At 33.2% G+C, this 20045-nt stretch overlaps 1 protein-coding gene across 8 annotated transcripts in view; it reads right to left on the bottom strand.

The window, feature by feature from the left end:
* si:ch211-45c16.2 (mitogen-activated protein kinase kinase kinase 13) overlaps positions 1-20045 on the bottom strand; it is a 75069-nt gene that overhangs the window by 28837 nt on the left and 26187 nt on the right. For 5 of the 8 annotated variants that reach the window (XR_010897095.1, XM_067408965.1, XM_067408971.1 and 2 more), the window contains exons 2-3: positions 15713-15788; positions 3127-3245 (exon numbers count right to left, since the gene is read on the bottom strand). The gene's annotated coding sequence lies outside the window, so the exon portion shown is untranslated. Of the gene's footprint in view, positions 1-3126; positions 3246-5013; positions 5308-10233; positions 11070-15712; positions 15789-20045 lie in introns of those variants that run through there. The other 3 variants (XM_067408966.1, XM_067408968.1, XM_067408967.1) reach the window with 3 other exon arrangements.

Here is a 20045-nt window from a genome sequence, read left to right as displayed (position 1 = left end):
ATTAATTTATGCTTAAAAAGAGAAAGAACAAACTACTAATGAAAGACAAAATAAACTTTTTCCATAGAAATAAGTCATATTTGATTCAATTTTGCATCTCTTTTTAAGGATGTTCCAATATTTTGTACTGGAAAACAAGACAAAAAAAGAGAAATAAATGCATATTGCATATAATACATTATGTATAAAAATGTGAAAAGTATGTACAGTGTAACAGAACACATTTCAAACCACAGTATGCCACAATGCTGTTGTTACATTGTTATGCTGATCACATGACTTCATTACAGTCACATGACTTTATTAATTTATTTATGCATTTAATTTGCTTTTAGTTTTCAATTTCTTAATATTTACAGTATATGAACTTTTTAATGTTATTAATGCAAAATATTTATTACATCTGTTGTTAACACTTTACAATAAGGTTTCACTTGTCAATATTAGTTAACGTGAACTACAATGAACAATACTTCTACAGCATTTATTAATCTTAGTTCAGCATTTACTAAAACATTTTTAAGATCAAAAGTCGTATCTGTTAGGATTAGTCAAGGCACTGTGAACTAACATGAACATTTTTATGAACTAAAATTAAAGGTTAATAAATGCATTGTTAGTTAATTCCATTAACTAATGACTTTATCATAGTGTTACCCATCTATAAAAATTTAAAACAAAATTAATATTTATCACGTTGATCATTACAGCATGTTTAATTCATGTTTAAGTGGAATCCATTTATAATCTCATAGAAAATTGCATATTTAAATTCTATCTTGTGCAAAAAAATCTCACTAAATTTGCAGTCCGATCAAATAATGAGTGAAAAAAGCTTCTAGTTCATGAATCACGCTGCAAATGGATGGTCAAGTTAAATGCACTGCATTGTGAGATACTATTTGGCACATTTTAGCAACAAAAATAAATAAATACGCAGGATGGAAACATCAAGATGTGTATAAATGTAAAAAATGTGCATAAAAAAAACATATGCACGCAATTCACCCTTTGCCAGGAGTTTGATTGACAGGCAATCTGACCAATCATAATGCCGAATCCAATCAAAGAAATAACTGAAGAAACAAACAGTCTGATTTAGTTCAAAACTAATAACCAAAACTGTAACATTAACCCTTAACATGTTTTTAAGCTCAAATTTAGTCCTTATAATCATTAATTTAATGCACAAGTCCAGTAAGAGTCTTTGCACAGCTAGATTTAGATTGAAATACATATGAAATGGCTCCTGAGTTGCTGAACACAATTTACTTGGCTAAAATTAAACTATCACAAAACAAACACGCTAAAACATTGGAAAGAAGGGAAAGTATTCATATTCAGTACCATGTAAGCTAAGGTTTTATGTAAATTATCAATAAACCAGTTTTGAAGACGCAAATGAATTAATGAATCATTTCTAGTGATCGACCGATGTATCGGTTTACCGATATTTTTCCCGATATTTAAGCATTTTTCCATAATCGGGTATCGGTTTTGTAATATCGGATTCGCCGATTTACGGCGCCATCTTGTGGCCTTTTTGAGACTTCCTCCGTCTGAGGAGATCAGTCAACAACAACTCAGTGCACAGGTAAAGTATATGTTCTACTTGGTTTGCTTTAATTAATCAACTTTATTTAACATAACAGACATGCACAAATGAGATCTGAGACATAAATTCCTGATATAGTTAATTTATGCAGCATGTTTCTAAACAATTGAGACGAACTCATTGAGTCACGTAGTGTAATTCGCCATGTCCTGCCCCAATAAAGACATAACTTTACATGAATTAAATAAAACAGACGTGAATGAGTGCATGTTGAAAATAAAATCGCTGAATTTAATTCTCTATCTGTTGTATTTGCTCACCATTAGTCTAGAAGAAAAAGTTCGTTCATATTGCTTAGCAACTGTCGGATGATCAGGAGGCTTAAGCACGGCCACTGAATGAAACTTTTGACAAGATTGTCTTGTTTAAACACCCTAGATTATATTATCATTTACTACATAATTATTTCGCTAATACACATAAATATAGCCTACCGCTTTGTGGAAATTAATTATTTATTATCTCCATGCGCGATCGCGGTTGATTAAGTCAAACAGCACTTTGTCAGTTGGCATTTCATGATTTAATGTTAGATTAAATTTAGATCATAAAATGCCAACTGGCAAGTGCTGTTTAACTTTATTAATTATATAATCATTTGATTTACTACATAACCATTATTTAGTTAATACAAATCTAAATAAATGCAGCTCTGTGGAAATTATTTAGTATCTCCACACGCGATCGCGGTTGAGTAGCCCAATTTATAGTTTTGTGTAAATGCATAGATAAGTTACAGCACTTTGTCAGAAAGCATTTCATGATCTAGACCGACAAAACATAATTAATAACACTAGTTGGAAAATGCAATGATGTATGCTGTTTTGTTTGTTACTTTCCTGACAATGTTATATATTCCAGCTAATATTATTCAGTAAGGTTTTTTTTTTTTTTTTGTATGCGAGGAGGGAGTGATTGTTATAAATAAAATGGTTTGTTCAGCTCATTTGTGTTGTAATAATTGTCAAAAACAGAAGTATAACAGTAAATAAATATCGGTTCTGCATATCGGTTATCGGGTACATAAACATGCAAATAATCGGTATCGGTAATAAAAAAATCAATATCGGTCGATCACTAATCATTTCTCTGAATCAGTTCACTGAAAAAGACAGTTTGAACTGATTCATGGAAATGAATCGAATCTACCATTTCGAACACTGCCTTTGCTTCTGAATCTTAAATCAGATATGCTATTAAATCATATTCACAGCAAAGATAACAGAAAAAGAGGTCATTCATTCATTCATAGTACACAACCTTCAGAGTAAAGTGCTTTAAAATCATTGCAATTTTGTTCGTATCAAATATTGTTATACTGTTATAGTGTATATTTCCTAACGTCTGTCAAAGCAAAATTCAGTGTTCATCAAAATATGCTGATCCAACAGTATTCTGAGCTTTCAAATGGAAATCATTGACTTTTACTACATCTAACACACACACACACACACACACACACACACACACACACACACACACACACACACACACACACACACACACATTACCTGTCCCTGCATGCGTGTCCTGAGCTGTGCTGATCCTGCTTTGGGTTTACTCCGGGTTCGGATCAGAGCCTGCACAGTTATTCCTCCTCTGGGATCCTAATTCTGCTGTTTACTTAAAGCTGAAATCATAAGAGAACACAGGGACATGAATGGCCTAAATACATGTGCTTTAGTAAGCTGCAGTCTGACGTCGAATGAAACGCACCCGGAGGAGCTTCAGCTTGTGAGCAGGGGTGGATGGTAGGAACAAATGCTTTTACCATGGTACGAATCATTTTATATCACGATAACATGCATACTGCGGTTTTCTTTTAGCAGTAAAGTCAGAGGAAAAATTGTTTATATTTGATAACTACACTCTGGGTTAAAAACAACCCAAGTTGGGTTGAAAATGGACAAACCCAGCAATTAGGTTGTTTTAACCCAGTGGTTGGGTTAAATGTTTGCCCAACGTGCTGGGTAATTTTATTTAACTCAACTGTTGTATAAAAATTACTGTATTGCTTGCTTAAAATAAACCCAAAATATGCTGGAAATTAACATGTATTAATATGTTTAATAAATGAGCATTTATTAATAAGATAATGAATAATAAACAGCAAACATTTATTAAATTGCTTATTAATAAATGTACACCTTTTGATTATAATTGTTGCCTCTAGTAATTATGTGTCTGATTTTTAATTTCTCACCTATTTTGGGTTCATTTTAAACCAGCCATATAGTCATTTTTAAACAATAGTTGGGTTAAATAAAACTACCCAGCAGGTTGGGCAAACATTTAACCCAACCACTGGGTTAAAACAACCCAATTGCTGGGTTTGTCCATTTTCAACCCAACTTGGGTTGTTTTTAACCAAACATTTTTTAGAGAGTATGTACCATAAAAACCCTTCAATCCATATACCAAAGCACACCTAAAAATATTTGACTATTGTATAAATAAATATTAATACATTTTTTAAATAAATAAATAAATGTATAAAAAATAAATATGTAGTGGCACATTGTCATTTTTTATTTTTTATATATATATATATATATATATATATATATATATATATATATATATATTATATTATATTATATTATATTATATTATATTTATATATATATATATATATATATATATATATATATATATATATATTATATATATATATATATATTATATTATATTATATTATATTATATATGACATATTTAATATTATTTACAATTTAAATAATTTTAATAAGTTGTAATGCATGTAAATCAGCTAGTAGCAACAGTTTAAACAATTACGAAACGCAAATACACTAAACTTGCTTCTTTTAAAGACAGACGTTACTGCAAATAAGTTAACTTGTACATTAGTAAGTGATTCAGGTGTTGATTCGGTAGAGTCTGTGACTGATTCAGTGCAAAGATTCATCTAACAGTTTCAAATCAGATCTTTTTGAATGATTCATTGAAAGAACCGGCTCATAAGAATCATGTTTTCTTGATTCACTTAAAATAACTGTGTCATGGGAGTCTTTTGCTTGTGAATCATTTCAATGTATGTTTATTTGCATTAAAACAAATGCAAACACCGTAGTACAAACTCTATAGCAAACGCTTCTACATTTCCACCGTACACAGACGCTGTATGTGTGATCATGCACAGGATGGTCATTCTGGATGAAGTTCGGTTCTTAACAGAAACCCGTGGGCAAAACACCACCTCTCTCCTACACACACTCACACAAACTCATTCATTTCGCAAGGGGAGCGAGAGTTAAGAACAGCGAGTGTAAATCAGTGCAAATACGGCTGGTGGTTTGTGGGAGTATGAGGTGAGTCATAATAACACTGATGCAGCAGCCTGCTAAAAAAAGACTGCGGAGACGGGAGGAATACACATACTGTGATGCCGTGCATCAGTCCGACGTCACTCCGGCAGTCACAGCGCCGCAGGGTCCACCATCTCAGGAGACACAGAGCCGCGGGGAACCAGCATCACGCGGCCCCACTTGAAATGTGTTTAAAGAGAGACACTGGGGCTGACATCGGAAATATTTTTCCCATAGGATTTTTTTTAAAAGTCTTCATTAAGTTACAAGCCATGAACCAAACCAACCAGCTACGAGCTGAATCACAACATTACAAATTTTGATTTGAAGGAAAAAAAACTATGGAAGCTTGTTTCCACCAATAATATCTCGCATTTCTGACATATCTGGCAATTCCAACTTTATCTCTCGCAAATTCCGACTTTATCTCTCGCAAATTCCGACTTTATCTCTCGCAAATTCCGACTTTATCTGGCAATTCTGACTTTATAATTCTCAATTCCGACTTTATCTCTCGCAATTCCGACTTTATCTCTCGCAATTCCGACTTTATCTCTCGCAATTCCGACTTTATCTCTCGCAATTCCGACTTTATCTCTCGCAATTCCGACTTTATCTCTCGCAATTCCGACTTTATCTCTCGCAAATTCCGACTTTATCTCTCGCAAATTCCGACTTTATCTCTCGCAATTCCGACTTTATCTCTCGCAATTCCGACTTTATCTCTCGCAATTCCGACTTTATCTCTCGCAATTCCGACTTTATCTCTCGCAATTCCGACTTTATCTCTCGCAATTCCGACTTTATCTCTCGCAATTCCGACTTTATCTCTCGCAATTCCGACTTTATCTCTCGCAAATTCCGACTTTATCTCTCGCAAATTCCGACATATCAGGCAATTCCGACTTTATAATTCGCAATTCCGACTTTATCTCTCGCAATTCCGACTTTATCTCTCGCATTTCTGACTTTATATCTCGCAAATTCCGACATATCAGGCAATTTCGACTTTGTATCTCGCAATTCTGACTTTATCTCTCGCAAATTTCCGACTTTATCTCTCGCAATTCTGACATATCTGGCAATTCCGACTTTATAATTCGCAATTCCGACTTTATCTCTCGCAATTTCGACTTTGTATCTCGCAACTCTGACTTTATCTCTCGCAAATTTCCGACATATCATGCAATTCTGACTTTATAATTCTCAATTAAGACTTTATATCTCGCAATTCTGACTTTATGTCTCGCAATTCCGACTTTATCTCTCGCAAATTCCGACTTTATATCGAAATAATGAGAAAAAAAAGTTAGAATTGTGAGATAAAACGTTGCAATTACATTTTTTATTTTTTCATTTCATGGCAAAAACAAGCTTCCATTAAAAAATTTTTTTGAAAATACACAAAAAAGACAAACGCACAAGACTATGGACTTTGATAGCCATGCACTATAAACACACAAAAAAATAAAATTTGTATTATATAAATAAATATTACTTTATTAATATTTTACATATTTATTAAATCAATATAAAATGAATGTTTATAAAGAATATATATGAATATATAATGTTTTGCAAATGTTTATCTGTGATATTTTTTATATTATTTACAAATTTAAAAAATATTTTATTTATTGCAAAATATGCATACAAATATTTAAGTTTGAGAGTGAAGGGAGACCGGCTCTTTTACGTCATTTGTAGGTTCTTTTGCCACAATCTCTGATTGATAGAGATTTCTCTGCAGAATCATGGGTTACGTATTTTTCCCAGCAGGAAGTCTACTGTTAAATTAGATTATTTAAAAAAAAATGTTGAAAATGCAGATTGATGGCTTCATCAAAAGCGTATACCATCAATCAACAACCTTATAGCTCACAGTAGGTCTGTCTTTAACAGTTCATAAGTTATCATTCAAATCTATGGTTAACGTAAAGGGATTTTTACTTCCAGAACTTGACTCTATTAAAATACTTTACAGACACAGAAGGAAGACGCAAGGAATTAGAAGATAAAAAGAGGAGCAAGAAAAAGGCTTCAGCTCAGTTCTGATGACAAAAGATCCCAGAGCGACAACAAAGGACACAAGAGGAGCGACTCCATCTGACCGGCTCCACGAGCAAATCGACCAGCTGCTGCTCATCTTCAACACGACACACAGCAGGACATAAAAGCCACGAAGATGATGCTGCACATTACAGCAGACTGACCCTCACACACACATTATAATGACACAGCCGCATGACACGACTCAAGATTAAAGGCACTTCCAGCTCTTTTCTCTCATCTCCCCTCCACCCCACTCTTAAAGCTCTGACACATAATCAATACTTTACATTGGCACTTCCATTAGCTGCTGAGGACTGAACACACACACACTGCAAAACCAGCAGCAGTCTTGCGTTTTATTCCATCTTTACAACCGGCTGAAGAAGCTCTTCTATTAGTCTATATGAGCAGTTCCCAAGAGCCTCTCTTTCCCTCTGCTGATTTAAACCTCTGGCGACCAGCGTGAGATTATATAAACATGCTTAGAAACAAACTGTGCTGCTCTCCTCCATTGCATCTGGGTTACAGATGGACAAGAATTCACAAAATAACAGGAACATTACAGAAACAAGTACAAGACAAACTAGACTGTATTACAGTGAGTATGCATGTATGTATGTATATATATTATATATTTTATTTTCTCACACACAAAACTAACTTTTTGCCACACCTGCAAATAAAATATAAAAATTTTTACCGGCCATGCCAAACAGGCAGCTACTACTAGAGTTGTCAAAAGTACCGAAAGCGATACCAAGTCGGTACTTAAATTTTAAAAATGCAACGCTTTGATTGTTGTTGAGCGGATTCGTAAACATCACTGTGTTCACACGCTCATCAGATATGTCTGTGATTGGCTACAATGACCAACGCTTCAAAAACATGCAGTAAATAGACCTCTATGACGCTCTTCACCGAGCGCTTACACAGATACGCATGACCTGCTTTCAAAACACTTTCAAACGCTCCCGTGTGTTGATCACTGTAGCCAATCACAGACATTTCTGATGAGCGCATGAACACAACGGCCAATCAGAGGTCTTCACTGTATAAATTAAATCGATTAACTCTAATAAAAGTTACAAAAGTTATTCAGTCAAGAGCAGAGAGTGTTTTTTTGTCCTTTGTTGTTTGATTAACATTAAAAACACAGACAGCAACAGGAATATTAGGCTGCTGTCACTTTAAGACAATACTGATATACGTGTTAAATTTCTCTACTGTTTACATTCACTTAAGCCATAAATTACTGATACTCACCGAGACAGGCATTTTTTTTTGGACATAATTTTGTGTGAATTTGATATTCAAGCACAAGAAGATGTGAAAGAACTCAATTCAGTATTTGTGCGCTGTCTGAGAAATGGCTTTCTGAGCGCGCGCTTCGGATATGTGCAAGTAACGAATCGAGTTCCCTTTCGCTCTTCTTGCACTTGAATATTTCAATTGGCAAGGCGTAAACTTTCGTGGCCTGTCATCAGTCCCGAGTGTCATTCATGTTTGTTCATGCTCATGGTCTCACAGTATTGCACTGTTAGAATTCATAAAAAAATAAGCAGCTAACGGGAGATTGACACCGTTTTATATACTCTTTACTCACCAAAGTTAAGTTTAGGCCCTGCACACACTATATAATATAATATAATATAATATAATATAATATAATATAATATAATATAATATAATATAATATAATATAATATAATATAATATAATATAATATAATATAATATAATATAATATAATATAATATAATATAATTAATATAATATAATATAATATAATAACAACTATTATGGTACTAAACATTGGCTACTTAGAACTATTATTAGCATTACAAATGAATTACATTTAAATAGTTCCAACAGTTTTTGCTATGATACCAAATTCACAAGCCATAAATTACTGTGTTTACTATGATACTCTCTGAGACTCACTTTTTTTTTTTTTTTACATAATTTTGTGTGAATTTGTAATTTAAGTGCAAGAAGAAGTGAAAGAGAACTCAATTCAGTATTTGTGTGCCGTCTGAGACACGGCTTTCTGAGCGCGTGCTTCGGATGTGTGCGCACACCAAACTTCTCATTAGAGTAACGAATAGAGTTCCCTTTCGTGGCTTCTTGCACTTGAATATTTCAATTGGCAAGGCTTAAGCTTTCGTGGTCTGTCAACTGTCCCAAGCATCATTCATGTTTGCTCAAGTTCATGTTCTCACAATATCGCATTGTTAGAATTCATAAAAATGTTACCGACTAACGGGTGAATAGCAATTGAACGCCGATTTTTACTCGCATGTGGCACTTTGCGAATGTTAATTTAGGTGCTGAACACACATATATAATATAATTAATATAATAAAATATAATATAGTAATATTATTTACTAATAACTATTATGATACCAAAAATTGGTTACTTAGAACTAGTATTAGCATTACAAATTAATTAAATTTAAATAGTTCCAACAGTTTGATATGATACCACATTTGTAGCGAGAAGCATGAAATTTTACTGGTATTAGTACCGACTACTGAAATACTGATTATTAGTTATTAAGCGAACTTTAGTTGTTTACAGCATTACACCAACTTAATGCATTAATAAAGAATGTGTGTGTATATTGACTATTTTACAACAGTTTCTAATGAGGCTCAGAATTTAGAATCTGTTTTATAATTTAGCTTGTATCCATCAAGTTCCAAATAAAGAGAGAATTTAATTCAGTAAGCATTTTAACAGGTATTATCATTCGATTAATATGTAAATCAATCTTCAAGCATGACTATATTGTATTAAACACACACATACTGTGATCTAAAATTACTCAGAGTGTAATTAAAGATCTTAATCTGGACAAAACAGGCAACACAAAGAAGTGGAAAGAGGTGCATTTTTAAAATGCATGACATGCGATTCCCTTGAGAGAAGTCATTAAGTTACGTATGCATGCGTGTGTGTGTGTGTGTGTGTGTGTAGCGGTGTATCCCTGTTGGCTGCTCCGTCTGTCCTTCAACAGAGGGCGGCGGGAGGAGAATCGCCGCATCAAACACGAGACAAATATAGCTCATATGCGCACCAACACGCATTCACTCAAGTTAGTCATCTTCAACTCTAAACAGCATGTACACTAAACAGAAAACACAGCAAATACATATAAAGGAAGAATGAAAAGAAGAACACTGAAGCCCAACACAAGCATGCAAACACAGAGCGGCGAAGAGCTGCAGTGAATTACTCACAGCTGACGGGGCTGCCATACATGATCCTCCTTCAGCAGAGGAACAGCTGAAACCAACCAGTCGAGAGAGAGAGAGAGAGAGAGAGCTGCATCGCCTGAGTGGGCGGCAGCAGAGCTGCTCACGTCACACTTTTCATGAATGAAGGGGCCGGATGACGCAGGCACGATGCAGCGATCCTGATGTCTCTCACACACAGACAGAATGCGGAAGCGGAACAGACGAGGGAATGATTTCAAAACACGGGAGACAAATGCACACATTCACTCTCTAAATTAAATAGGTCACATTGTGTTATTTGTACCTTTTAGTCCATATTGGTTATCTTTTAGCTCATCATCTCTAGGCTAGTATATTTCTAAAAAAATTACAGTGGCACATTCGAATTTTTGTCCAATCAAAAGCTCTCTAGAAGGAAAATGTTCCTCTGTCTGTCTAGTACAAACTATTGGTCTTATAATACAAAAAGCAACAAACTCTTCATTAAATCTAGGGCTGTCACTAACGTCACTAGAGTAATCGGATGATAATTTTGATGATTAATAAAGTAATCTGATATTTTTGTGGTAATAAAAATAGACATAAGCCTTTAAAATGACTTAAAATACATATATATTAACAATGGGGCAATAATATTTGGTTCAAATATTGTATCAAAACCAAGTAATCATAATTCTTTATAGAACAACACTGTTAAAATACATTTAATTTATATTATATTAACAAATGCCTGCAGAGGCCGCCAACGGCCTGGTGTTGTTACACATTACAACAGATCAAATCCTTGTTTAACACTGGCGAAATTTAATAAACGAGATTTAATTAAAATGTTCACTTAATCTTTAATATTTGGTCACTTCTTTATGATAGAAATGCTACAGCTACTGTCATTTCTTGAACAAGAACACGTGGACATCAAAACATGCAAACTCAGAGCGAGGGTTTATACTTTTATTTTAAAATCACGATGAACAGTTAGCGTATTTAGAATATATAGGCCTTTTTTTTATTATTATTTAATTTAATCTCAGCCTTGGTGAATTCACAATAGCACTATGTGTTGGTTTTTAAATGGTTTGAATACATTGTGCATCCTTAGAAAATGGTCTAATAATGTGGTTCATGGATTCTCCTCCGTGGAATGCGCTACTTCTGGTTACTCGACATGGGCAAATCGAGTACTCGAATTTAATTGAGGAAAACAGTATAATAAACAGTATATAAAACAGTATATAAAACAGTATATAAAACAGTATATAAAACAGTATATATATATATATATATATATATATATATATATATATATATAAAAGACTAAAACTATTGGCCATATAATACAAAATAAGCAACAAGCTCCTTTTTAAGTCCAGTCCCAACAGCCTATTTTATTTTCATAAATAATAATTTAGTTTTAAAAGCACAGTAAAAGCACGAAGTAAACAGGCATGCGTCACATGCAAAACCAAAACATACATATATTCATTTTGGTAAATGTAAATGGGTCTCTGATGAATAAGGTTTTTAAAAGTGTCAAAAAGTATAATAGAGATATAATAAATTTTGAAGTTTTATTGTGTTAACAATGTGATTATGTGGTTTTTATAATCAATTAACACTCCTTTTGTCATTTTTTACAAGATGGACAAAATTTGTCACCAAAAAAATCATTCGGTTTAACCAAAATTTCGGTTTTACCGAATGACACTTTTGGTTATACCGAATGCTAACAGGCTGATATCTAGCTATCAAAAGGACAAATCAAACATTTTATATTAAGTACAAGTTTTTAAAATATAACAACATTTTCCATGTTTTATAGCGGATGCACCGAATGACCTGATGTTTCGGGACATGTGTATGAACAAGTGAAAATGTGAATTTTTCAAATAGTTAAAAGAGAGTTAGTTACTTTGCTTCACAAACATGTGGTCCTGTGCAGGTGTCTGAATGATGTCACATCTTGTCACATGATACTGACCGCATGACTTGATCCAAGATGGTCCCTTTATATTGGTTACTCCGAATGACAACAATGAAATAAATTTTTCCGGACATTCTTTCTCATAACAAAGCACATAATTTTAATACCATTTTGCACTATGTTGATATATGATGTTACAAAATCATGTCAGAATAAGAATATATATACATTTATTAAATTTAAAGATATTTTAATCACAAATGAAATGGCTGTATTGGCCTTTGGACGGTTAAACCGAATGACCCTTTGGCACTTCAAAATCTTTAAAATACCTTTATGTGTAGCAAAACATAATTAAAACCTTTTGGATTCAATAAAAGATCTAGTTGTACTACCTTACATACTTTGGATGTCATATCTGTTTATTATTATTATTATTATTATTATTAAGGCCTTTGGACAACCTGTCACGTCACTGACTCAAATACATATTTTTCACTGAGGTAAAAGTGTCTTTAGCAGAATCATCAGTCATCACTGATGCTCAGACAATCATTCTTATAACTTAATTTAATCCATGCAACGTAATGCTTTGGATAAAAGCATCTGCTAAATGATAAAATGTAAATGTTGCAGTTCATGAAAAAATGACCAGACAGCTGGTGAATAGCTGGCATTTTATTTAACCGCTGAAGCCAATTTTTCCTCACATTTGGCACTTGGCGAGTGTTAATTTTGGAACCCGAGTGTGTATGTGTGAACATATGCTTGTGCTGGAGTGTGTGTGTGTGTGTGTGTTCACCTCTGTACACATTCAGCATGTGACTAAATGAATTCTGCTGTGGATTTGTGCATTCGTTGCTATTTTAAACCAAATCCACTGAGTATAAACACACACTAAGACTCTTTCAAACAAAAGCCAGACAAATAACTCTCCAAACTGACGTCAAAGTGACCCCTAATTCTGCATTTAAGGAACCAGCAGACAAACACACTCACTGAAGTCGTATAAAGCACCTCTCTAAAGCGCATATTTGGCCTAATTCCACAGATGTAGATTCATGTCGGGCTCAGTGAATGTCATGCTGACGGCGCATGAGGAGAGTTCAGCCCTTTCCCAACACATCCTCCAGAACACTGCTGGGAGACAAACGGTGAAGGGGAATTATTCTGTCTCTATTTCACCATAATAAAATGCTATTTACAACTCAGAAGCAGTAGTGGCGTTTGCTATCTATGTTCACACGGCACACAGGGGGTTTGGGGAAAAAATGCCTCCAAAAATTAATAACAATGCTTCCAAACACCAAGATATGACGCAAAAAAGTCTCTGTATAAGTTCTTGTTTTCAATAGTTATAAGCAATAGTGCACAAGCAGAAGTGCCGTTTTCCCGAATATCAGCACAATTGCAAATGTGATATTGATTTTATACAACAATTCAATAAACAATATGTTAAAAGGCTTTTAGGTGACTTACTGTACATTTTAGACAATACTGTATCTATCTCAGAGCCACACAGTTTCAGTTTAGTTACTGAACAAATCCGTGTTTTTGAATGAATCGATCTAATGAATGATTCAACGACTCACTTAGTCACTTCTGCTTTGTCCCTGAATAAATCAGCCATTTTGAATGAATCATTTGACTGAATGATTCAATGACTAACTCATTAAGACAATGATTTGCCGCCACCTACTGGTGGTTTTAGTATCATTTCATTTTAGCTGAGAGACGAATAGTGAATGCAGAGCAAAGTGTTTGCAGAGCGGGCCTTGTTCACACAGTGTGTTTGATAAGAGTCTAAAATCACAACCTAATAAGGTTATGTCAAGAGTACTGGACATTAAACAACACAAACATAGAATAAGACTTGAATTTCATCTTGCTCTTGAAGTAAAAGAGTTTTGGAGATAAAACTGAACTACCCACTCCAGTCCACGATAATGCATGTGCTCTCTAAACTGAAACACTCTACCCAGTTTGTGCTTGACCACAACACAGAAGTACTGGAACAACGGCCTTTCCTGTCATTATACCTCAGCCTGTGCTACAGCAAAGCATGTTGAGTTCACAAAAATTCCCAGCATGCCAGGCAAAGATAAACGCTGCATGTAGAGCCACATATCAGCTTGTGAATTTCCTGAATTGGAACAGTTTGGGTTAGAAAGGAGCAAACTGGAGCAAACACTAAGAAAATGGATATTTGCTACTTGTTCAATTTAGTTAATTAAATTAGCTAACGCAATTCTTGAATATTGTGACAACTTGATTAAATTGCATGCAATCAGATTAGTTGTCATTGGACACAACTGGATACAAAAAACAGATTCAGACCGGAACAGTTAAACTGATGCAAACGCAATGTTTTATTAACATCGTCCATGCCATTTACTTTAGTACTCTAAACAAAATAAAAGAAAAAAAATAAATTATTTTTTGTTGTTATTATTTTATTTTATTTCATTTTAAATATTTAAAAAGCCAACATATGGTAAAAACTAAAAATGTAAAACGTAAATGCAAAATTGTAAAAATTGTGGTTGACCGATATATCACCAATGCCAATATATCGGCTGATATTTGCAATTTTTAAAATACCAGCATTGGCCGCCAAGTTTTTCTGATTGGCCGATGTGTTAAAAGCACTTTTATTTTGACAGCGTGGCAGACTTTTATTTAGATGGGCAGTGCTGAGAATTTGTTAATATTAAATAAAATAAAATATTTAAAATGTATTTGTTCTGATTTTGTTTTGATAACATTAAGCAACAATGCTTTTAGTATGTGCATTAGTTAATTTTAGTTTAATAATTATATATGCAAAAATGTAATAATTTATAAAAAAAAAATTACATATAAATTATTAGTTTTTATTTATTAATTAATTAATTACACACACAGTTAAACCAAAATTTATTGAGACATTTTTGATATTTATTTTATTTTAAATATTTAAAAAGCCAACATACAGAAAAAACTAAAAATGTAAAATGTAAATGCAAAATTGTAAAAATTGTGGTTGACTGATATATCACCAATGCAAATATATCGGCTGATATTTGGCAATTTTAAAATATCAGCAGACAAGATTTTCCTGATCGGCCGATGTGTTAGAAGCGGGGCTTTTTTTTTTTGACAGTGCGGCACTGAGAATTTATTTATTTTTTGATGGGTTTTTTTTCATATTTATTTCTAATTTATTAAATATTAATTAAAATAAATATAATTTATGTTATATATCAGCTTTATATCGGCCATCTAAAAACAATATCGGTCGACCAAAATGCATTGAAAACATGTAAATATAGTAATAGTGTTAAGGAATAATATAGAATTTGTAAAGTAAATGCACTAAAGTTGCACTCAAATTCAGCTCAGCTTTTTTATGCATTTTCATCTAGTACATAAACTGAAGTTGTAAAGACAAATTAATAATTTTTTTGTTGAAAAAGGCTTTTTTCTGCACATGGAAAGATCTTTCTCAATTTAAGTTTACTCGGCATCTTCAGTTTTTGAGTGTATGCTGCACATTAATAATAAAATAATCACAATTTTTACCTCCAGAGAAGTTGACGCTCATTTTCTTAAGGTGCTTCTAATGCCGACCGCAAGGTATCTTCTCTTCTCTTCGCACCTGTAAATAATAAATACAGACGGGTCAGAGTTTAGCGGTCATGAGGTCAGTAATCAGACTCTGTGATCGCACTTTCCGAAGGAAAAATCAAAAGCTGAGCCAGAGTGTATGTACATGAGAAGTGTTAACCTGAACAACTGAACGTCTGCTGGGGAATCCCAGCCTGAAATATGGGTTAATGTTTAGCTGGGACTGCTGGAACGCTGAAATACCACGAATGCCATCGAAACAAGAATGCAAAACCCTACGATGAGAGACACACTTTCCAAACACAAGCATTTGTATGCAGACAGAATCTCTCCAGCACAGTCAATAATTTAGAGAGTAATGTGTGAAAATCTCCTCTGTTACCGTGATCGTATTTAAAAATTCAGCAGTATTAAAGCTCAAAAATCCCTCTTCCAAAACAAGGAGAACAAGATGCACTGCAACAAGTTTGGGAAATGTTTTGTGCAGCTCATTATGATCAGGGTTTAAAGGGGACCCATTATGCAAAATTCACTTGAACACCGATGTGTGTCCAGTGTGTGTGTAAATGACCAACCTATGATGGTAAAAATCCACTCACTCGTTTTTTTATCATTGCTATAAATCAGAAGCAGTCTCTTCAAATGAGCCGATTCAGATTCTCCCCTACAATGACGTCATCATAGGATCGTAGGATCTGCTCAAACTTCATATCCAGAACTGATGTTGCCCTCACATGCTATCGGAATTATCGTAAACAAGAGTTTCCTAGATCAAAAGTGCACATGAATTCCCTTTCTGAGATTTTTGGTGCGTGAGATTGTCCTGTTTTGTTGTTGTCGGTATGCAGGAGCAGCAGCTCATTTGCATTTAGAGGGACACACACAAAAATGGCATGTTCTTGCTCACACTCAAAAATTTTAACATGCTATAATAAATGATCTGTGGGGTATTTTGAGCTGAAACTTCACTGACACATTCTGGAGACACCAGAGACTTACATCTTGTAAAAAGAGGCATAATATGTCATTTACTCTGCAGATCTTGAAGCCCAATTCTGATTTGTTGACTACATCTGATTTTTTTGACGACCAGCTTACATCTTTTAAAAGTGACTCATATCCATTATCAGCATTTACACTACACACTTGGCGAAACAACCCAAGGTAGACCAGACCCGGAAAAGCTTAGGAAAAGGAAGTAAAAAAGGTGCAATTTGCAATTGACGCAGATGAAATCATAATACAAGCTTTTGCTTTCCGCACCATCTTAACGTCAGCAAAACATTGAGTTGAGCCTTCGTCCTCCATTGCTGCATTGAAAAACGTTCTGTAGTTGCGGTTGATTCACCACTGTCTCTTTTTCCGCATTGACGGAAATATCCGATCTGTCCGGTTACATGGTAGCCGCAAATGCACTTATCCGATTTATATCAGATTTAACAGATCTGAAAAAATATTGGAATCCATGTGCTTTTTTCCTGCTTACACAATTGTGGAACTGGGTCACTTGAACCATGCAACGTAAATATAGACAAAGAGATGGAAAATATGTCCTGATGTCACTTCCTGTTAAAGCTTAAAGATTCATTTGATGTTTTTAAACTGTGCTTGTAATGTTTGCAATAATTAATTGTTAATTTTAAAATTAAATAATCAAATAAATTAATCTTATTAAATATTAAATAAAATAATAAAATATTTAAAATGTATTTGTTTGGTTAATTTAACTATAATAGCAGCATTTATCTGAAATACAAAGCTTCTGTAGCATTATACACTACCGTTCAAAAGTTTGGGGTCAGTAAGAATTTTTATTTTTATTTTTTTGAAAAGAAATTAAAGAAATTAATACTTTTATTCAGCAAGGATGCATTAAATCAATCAAAAGTGGCAGTAAAGACATTTATAATGTTACAAAAGATTAGATTTCAGATAAACACTGTTCTTTTGAACTTTCTATTCATCAAATAATCCTGAAAAAAAATATTGTACACAAATATTTTGTACAATTGTACACATTAAATGTTTCTTGAGCAGCAGATCATCATATTAGAATGATTTCTGAAGGATCATGTGACACTGAAGACTGGAGTAATGATGCTGAAAATTCAGCTTTGCATCACAGGAATAAATTACTTAGTGAAATATATTCAAATAGAAAACAGTTATTTTAAATTGTAATAGTATTTCACAATATTACTGTTTTTTACTGTATTTTTAATTAAATAAATGTAGCCTTGGTGAGCAGACGAAACTTCTTTTAAATATATATATATATATATAATTAGCTTGAATTTATTTTATTAGGCTGTTCATTTTGTATTAAAGAACAATTAAAATAGAAAAAAATATAAATATAAAATATAAAAATGTTGTAAATTTATATCATTGTGATTTTTAAGGGAGGAGTGAGATCTGCTCTTGACGTTTTGAATTGTGAGGTTCAGGTGGTACACGGATAGAAATAAAGGCAGAATATTTTGTGGGTGTCAGGACACTAAAGGGATAAACTAATGAACAGCTGCTCGTGTCCGGATCATTAAATGTCAAACCTCTGGGGTGTGTGTGTGTTTGTCTGCTCATGAAAGGGGGGTATGTGGCATGTCAAATGAGTCCCACCTCCTCAACCACACCCTGCAGGCGCCCGGACGCCCCGCATGGGGACAAAGACCCGTCTCATTTACACCTCATTCTGCCCAATTAAAGCGTGACAGCACATAAAAAAAACACACTTCATGCACGACTGAGGCCAGCCTCAGATATTATCACTGGAATTGTAGATGAAGATTATAAACATTTTGTTAAATGAGGTTCACATCTGCTCCAATGTGTGACTAATGAAGAAACAGCTCATGTGTCACCCCAAAATCTAAAGGCAGAAATGAGAAATTATATTTGGTCTAAATCATTTAGGACAATTGGGATTTTTGTTATTATTAAGCACATATAATAAGTACCTAAATAACAAACATGCAACTAGTCAAACAATATTGCTCAGTTTCTCCCCAAATGCAACATATTCTGACACAAATTCAGTTCTGGTAATGACAAGTCCCGTTCATAAATTAATCATGAGCCTCATGTTAATTACTTCATAAAAGCATGCATAACTACTTCTGAGGATGTGCTAATGATGCTGCAGCAACTTAATTGTGATTTTTCTAGTAAGTTTCCCTTAAATTAACAGTCCTCGTTTCATTAGTTTCTGACAGACAAAATAACAACAGCCACACCAAAACACAACTGAAAATACTGACAGAGACCAAGCGAAAGACATCTTATCATGGCTGATTCAGATTCTGATCTCTTTATTGCAACCCTTATTATTATGATAGTAAAATTCATTTTCACTGAACACTATTGGATTGAACCTGGATGTATGTTGGATGTATATCAGTCTCAGACTTACATTACAAGACAATTAAAAATGGAAGAAAAATAATTAAAATTATGCATTCTAAAATTACAAGTTAAAATATCTAAATTAAAATATTAAATTAAAATTATAATAATAAAATAAAATATTAAAATAAAATAAAATAAAATTCAAATAACTAATAAAATTAAAAAACAAAATAAAATAATTAAAAAATAAAATAAAACTAAAAATGAAAAATACATTTAAAAATAAATAAATAAAATAATAATATATAAAAAATAAAAATAAAATGAAAAATACAAAAAATTACAAATAAAATTAGAATTAATAAACTAAAAAATGTAATGAAATTAAATAAAATAAAAAATAAGAATAAAAATTTAAACTAAAATTTAAAACTAAAATAATACAATTTAAAAATAGAATAAAATAACAAAAAAATAAATAAAAATAAAAATAACATAAAATAAAATAGCTGGTTGATAAATATTTGTGACTGGTATATTGGTATGTCTGCCAAAATATTTTGACAATAGTAATTGATGATAGATGGCTAATGCAAGTCACCACAGGTTTAGTAAAACATTTCAATAATGCTGATATTTGCTACTCTATAAAGCTCACTGATCGTGTATTTAAATGCTGCTGTGGATTAATATATATTATATATATTATATATGAAACAACAATATGTGAACTATACAGTGATGTTAAAACCGGGTCAGGAGTGTTGTTGAACATTGACTAAGCAGACTGCACTGACATACAGGAGTGTCAACCATGTTTGCTTATCAAGTTAGTCCTGTTTGACACATCTGAGCACATTCCAAAGTTCATGCCAATCAAATCGCATATTCAGCACAATAAATAAAGCAGCCCAAACATCTGAAGCTATTGCACGAGTTAAAA

Source organism: Chanodichthys erythropterus, chromosome 14, assembly GCF_024489055.1.
Source record: "Chanodichthys erythropterus isolate Z2021 chromosome 14, ASM2448905v1, whole genome shotgun sequence".
NCBI classification, from domain to species: Eukaryota; Metazoa; Chordata; class Actinopteri; order Cypriniformes; family Xenocyprididae; genus Chanodichthys; species Chanodichthys erythropterus.
The sequence above is the reverse complement of the archived record's forward strand: the minus strand, read 5'-3'. Positions and strand labels throughout refer to the sequence as shown.